Source organism: Vicia villosa, unplaced genomic scaffold (genome assembly GCF_029867415.1).
Source record: "Vicia villosa cultivar HV-30 ecotype Madison, WI unplaced genomic scaffold, Vvil1.0 ctg.003125F_1_1, whole genome shotgun sequence".
Taxonomy (NCBI): Eukaryota; Viridiplantae; Streptophyta; class Magnoliopsida; order Fabales; family Fabaceae; genus Vicia; species Vicia villosa.
The window spans coordinates 128,219-134,312 of record NW_026706118.1 but is presented as its reverse complement, the minus strand read 5'-3'; the positions used below and the strand labels follow the sequence as shown (position 1 = coordinate 134,312).

Below are 6,094 nucleotides of genomic sequence, written 5' to 3'. Positions count from 1 at the left end.
AGACAACTAAAATTAAAAGTTAACAGAATTGACCAAGTTGACAAATGGTATTTTTTTTAGGGACTAAATTGTAACACTTATTAAATAAACGAAAAATGTGAAATCTTAAATTAACTTAAGCGATCACGACAAATTAAGCCTTTTAAGAAATATCAAATGGTAGGAAATTGATATTCTATTAAATGTAACAATGAACTGTCAACACATATTATTTTTTATATAACTTCATCTTTTCCCCTCTTCTCCTTCATCATTTTCATCACCACATCATCACAAGCCCAGAGAAAGGAACATAACTAAATTAAAAAAATCATATAATTTTCAATGAAAGATATTATTATTTTAAAATATTGTCCCATCCAAACAAGTCAGTATATTTTTTACATAAAAGTTTCTTCAATAGTGACCTTTATTTCACGGTCAAGTGACTTAAATCTCTAAAGGGTTTTTCCCAAAAGTCACATAGAAGTACATATATGTTCCTCAAAATGCTCTCAGAGAAGCGTCATCGATATCATTTATATATGTTAAGATTAATGATATATGTGGTTGATTGAATGTATACTACCCAACTTTTTGTGATGGATAGAGAAATTGTCTATATATATATATATATATATATATATATATATATATATATATATATATATATATATATATATATATATATATATATATATATATATATATATATATATATATATATATATATATATATATATATATATATATATATATATATATATATATATAAACTACTACATTACCAAGTTAATTTTGAATTTGTTTAGATTTTTCAAATTTGATGATCAAATTAATTATGGATAATTTGTAAATATTCCATTTTCAAATACACATTAGTAATAATGAGATTGTTTTTTAACATTAGATAAAGTTACCTTTTATATAGATTTTACAAACGGTGGAGTCTGTTTTTCGTTTGTTTTCTATTTTTATAAACTCTAAATTATTTAATTATAAAATAGCAAGTGAATTTATGAAAAAAATTACGTACTATATTTAAATATGAATTAATCTCTCCAACTCAAATGTATCATTAAATCTCAACAAATTATATATATATATATATATATATATATATATATATATATAATTCATTAAGATTTTACGATTTAGAATAATCTTAAGGCGTTGAGTTGGAGAGATTAGTTGGATATTAAATATAGTAATTAACTACTTTTAAAAGAAATAACGTGTATTTTTAAAATCTATATAAAAGGGTAAGCTTTTCTACTCTTCAACAAAAAAAGAAAATCTGATCATTACTAATGTGCATTTGAAAATAATATTTACAAATTGCGCATAATTGATTTGATCATCAAATTTGAAAATTTGAGACAAATTAAAAACTAAGGTTGTTCTTTATTGAGATAAGGTTATATTATTTTGTTACTATTATATTGAAAATTAACATTGTTGTAATGTTATTGTGAAGTTGTTTTGAGAAGAAGAAATGGAGAAAAGTATAATATTTTTGGTGGTGCTTATGTTGTTGCAATGTTGGGTAGCTATAGCAGATGCTGAATATTTGAAATACAAAGATCCAAAGAAATCATTGAATACTCGGATTAAGGATCTTGTTGATAGAATGACTTTGGAAGAGAAAATCGGTCAAATGCTTCAAATTGAGCGCACGATTGCTTCCGCTGATATGGTGAACAAGTATTACATTGGAAAGTTTTGGTTAATAATATGATTATTCATTGTGAATCTGAATTGCGACGCCAATGTTTATGATATTTAACCGCATGAAAAAATTACTTCAGGGAGTCTTCTAAGTGCTGGTGGAAGTGTTCCTAAGGACAATGCAACTGCAAATGATTGGGTTGATATGGTGAATGAGTTTCAGAAAGGTGCATTGTCGAATAGGCTTGGAATTCCGATAATATATGGAGTTGACGTTGTTCATGGTCATAACAATGTTTATAATGCTACTATTTTTCCTCATAATATCGGTCTAGGAGCTACAAGGTAAATAAATAACGATTATAATTATATTTATTTTTGTTCCATAATGGAACCAAAGTTATCAGTAAATGAGGAGTTAGAGCTTAATGTGATATGATTATGAGGTTTTGACGTGATGGAAAAGGAGTTGACTTGCAATATTATCATTTCAATGCTATTGGGCCTTTGCCTATTAGGTCTTGTGGGCCACTCAGAATAATTATGTTTTGTTATTTTTTTCTATTGATGATTTAATCTCTTTGAATCTACAGGGATCCTCAACTTGTGAAAAAGATTGGTGATGCAACTGCTCTTGAAGCAAGAGCGACTGGAGTTTCATATCTCTTTGCTCCTAGCATAGCGGTAATTAAAATAATCCAAATTACATATATGTCAAATGTACATTACAAAAGATATTTGTTTGTTCAAATTCTTCTATGTTGTAACATTATAGTGTGCTTATTACCACTATTTGACAATGTTCATCTATCTTATAAGGGTCGTCTCTGAGGGTGTGTAAAATAGTGCCTGTAAATATTTCGTCACATTTAAGTTATGATTAACCAACACAGTATGTTAGAAAACTTAAGACGGTCTTGCTTATAAATTATATGTTTGTATAGGTTTGTAGAGATCCAAGATGGGGTAGATGTTATGAAAGTTATAGCGAAGATCATAAAATTGTTCAAGCTATGACCGAGATCATTATAGGACTACAAGGTGATATACTTCCAAATTCACAAAAGGGTGTTCCATATGTTGCTGGAAATAAGAAAGTAGCAGCTTGCGCAAAACACTGTGTTGGTGATGGTGGAACAACAAAAGGAATCAATGAGAATAACACAGTTATATCAAGACATGAATTGCTTAGCATTCACATGCCAGCTTACTATGACTCAATTATTAAGGGTGTCTCAACAATCATGGTTTCTTACTCAAGCTTGAATGGACAGAAAATGCATACTAATTATGATTTAATCACAAGATTTCTCAAGAACACGCTCCATTTTAAAGTAACACTTTACTTCATAAATATCTCATTTCATATATCAAATATTTGTGTATATCAGTATATGCATGCTTAAAAATTTGTGTTTATATTTTGTCGGGTTTTGTCATATCAGATTTTTTTGGAATTGACAAGATAACTTCACCTATTCATGCTAACTACACACATTCAATTGAAGTTGGAATCAATGCCAGTATTGACATGGTAAACTACGGTTGTTTTCAATTTTGCTAAGTAGTTTTTTTATAGTTAGGAATCAAATTTTTCTTTTTGGAAACTCGACGTCCGGCTCTAAGACTAACTAATCTCAGGGACACCAATTTTACCATCCATTTGCTAAGGTCCCTTTTAAATCCAGAACAAGATTTCTGTATGAACTGATCCAACAAAGGATTCATCAATAATCAAACTTGATATTCCAATGCTTACAAACACTCACATTCTTTGCGTATAAACCAATGATTTTATACATAGAAATATTGTCTTTTTAATACTAAATGTGGTAATGATGCAGGTAATGACTGCAGCTGGCTTCCCAAAATTCATAGATGGCTTATCTTTACTAGTGAAAACAAATGTTGTATCTATGAAAAGAATTGATGATGCGGTGAAGAGAATTTTGAGAGTCAAGTTTGTGATGGGTTTATTTGAAAAATCATTGGCTGATTATAGTCTTGCAGACCATCTCGGAAGCCAGGTTAGTCGACCAACTTTGAGTTTAATATGTTTTTAGTCCCAACAAAATTGTAGAACTATATATTTGCAACATAATTTGACAGGAGCATAGAGAATTGGCTAGAGAAGCTGTGAGGAAATCGTTGGTACTATTAAAGAACGGTGAAAGCGCTGATAATCCAATTCTTCCTCTTCCTAAAAAGGCTCCGAAAATACTTGTTTCTGGAATTCATGCTGATAATCTAGGCTATCAATGTGGTGGATGGACGATTAAATGGCAAGGACTTAGCGGCAACAACATTACTAGTGGTACGACAATTCTGAGTGCGATAAAAAATACAGTTGACAAAGACACTAAGATAGTCTATCAGGAAAATCCATCTCCCGAATATGTAAAATCAAATGATTTTTAATATGCGATTGTGGTAGTCGGAGAGACACCATATGCGGAAACAAATGGAGACAGTTTAAACTTAACGATATCAGGTAATGGAGTAGAAACAATAAACAATGTATGCAGCGGAGTGAAATGTGTGGTTGTATTAATAACTGGTAGACCGGTGGTTATATTACCATATATTGACATAATTGAAGGACTTGTTGCAGCTTGGCTTCCTGGTAGTGAAGGTTATGGTGTTACAGATGTTTTGTTTGGTGATTATGGATTTAGTGGTAAACTTCCAAGGACATGGTTTAAGAGTGTTGATCAGTTACCTATGAATGTTGGTGATTCTCATTATGATCCTTTGTTTCCATTTGGATTTGGTCTTTCTACTCAAGGTCTTAAGTTTGCTTAGAGCTTATTAGTGCTTGAATTAGTTGGGTGTTGTGTCAGATGTCTTGATTATGTGAAATCTAAGTGCAAAAATTTCATAAGTTGGGTGTTGTGTCATATAAGTGTGGATCTGTAAGCTATTTAGGTAATAAAATATCAAATAAAGTCAATAGTTTTCATAAGTTATCCAAACATGCCCTATCTAGTAAAACGGTACCCTAAAGGCGAAAAAAGAATCAATCATGTCATATTCATATATTCTACATTTCAACCAGAATCAATGTTAAATAAAACTCTATCAAGTTATTTACCCTCAATTTGGATATTTACATAATATTATAGTATATTAATCCAAAAGAAGCTTATCAAACAAGGACCTTAGAGTTTATCTAAATTCCCCCGTCAGCCTTCAAATTAAATTTGGCATCCTTTAATATATTAATAGTGTTACTTTTTTTAATACAATGATAATGACTAACTTTATGTAAAAAGAAAAATCTTCTTATGGGAGAATGTTTGAAAATAATAATCTCTTTCATTGCAAATTATAAGAAATTTTCATTTACTTATGTTTTTTTTTTATGAGTTTGAGATGAATTTCCTAGGTTTTAGATGAATATTGATGAATGTGATGATGAAGATGATAAAGGAGATGAGGGAAAAAGTTGAAGTTATATAAAAAAAGTTAGGTGTTAATGGTTTATTGTTACCTTTAGTAGACTATCAATTTTTATTGTTACCCAAAAAAATTAGAACATAAGTGAATAAAAATTTCTTTTAATTTGCAATGAAAGAGATTATTATTTTAAAACATTCTCCCATCAAACAAGTTAGTATATTTTTTACATAATATTTTCCTCAATAATGACCTTTATCTCACGGTCAAGTGACTTAAATCTCTAAAGGATTTTTCTGAAACATCACATAAAAGTACATATATATTCCTAAAAATGCTCTCAGAGAATCGTCAGTGATCGTGAGAGACAAAGTTCATAACTTCACATACACACATTTCTTAAAACCCCGACCTTAAAAACACTTCTAAATGGAATTAAATCACTATCTGTTTAAATTTTCCACTCCCACCCTATTTGTTCCCTCCGACAAACACTTCCGCTTCTACTACAACTTTCCTTATAGAACATTTGGGGTGAAGTTTTGTCCTTCCGCACCGACATTGGTGATGCTTATGAAATGATTGTTAATGCAAACAAATGATTTGTGAAGCTTGTTGACGAGATTGTGGGTGAGTTTTATAGGGTTCTAAAAGACCAAGGTATGGAGGAATGAAAAGACAAGTTTTTAAAAATTAATAAGGGGAAGAAAATGGTTGGTTATTTGGGTGATTAACCGAATGGATAGAAACCAAGACTTTTTGTTTCATGTACTCACTCTTAGGAAAACTCAATATCATTATAACCTTGGGGTCGACAACACTAGTGAACATTTTCAACATGTTCGATTGAAAAATATTTTGCAGGGTTTGAGAAGAATTTTTTGGGCTTTAGATGAATGTCATGGTGAAGATGGTGAAGCAGAATAGTGGAGAAGTTGAAGTTATATCAAAATTATCATGTGTTAATAACTCATTGTTAGATTCAGTAGACTATTAGCTCCCAACCGTAAGATATTTCTGAAAAAGAGAAAATGGTTAAAAAAAATATATA

The 6,094-nt window shown here is 30.0% G+C and overlaps 1 pseudogene; it reads left to right on the top strand.

The window, feature by feature from the left end:
- The first annotated feature begins 1,474 nt into the window (after positions 1-1,474).
- Positions 1,475-4,449, top strand: LOC131640433 (uncharacterized; annotated as a pseudogene).
- Positions 4,450-6,094: the final 1,645 nt, after the last annotated feature.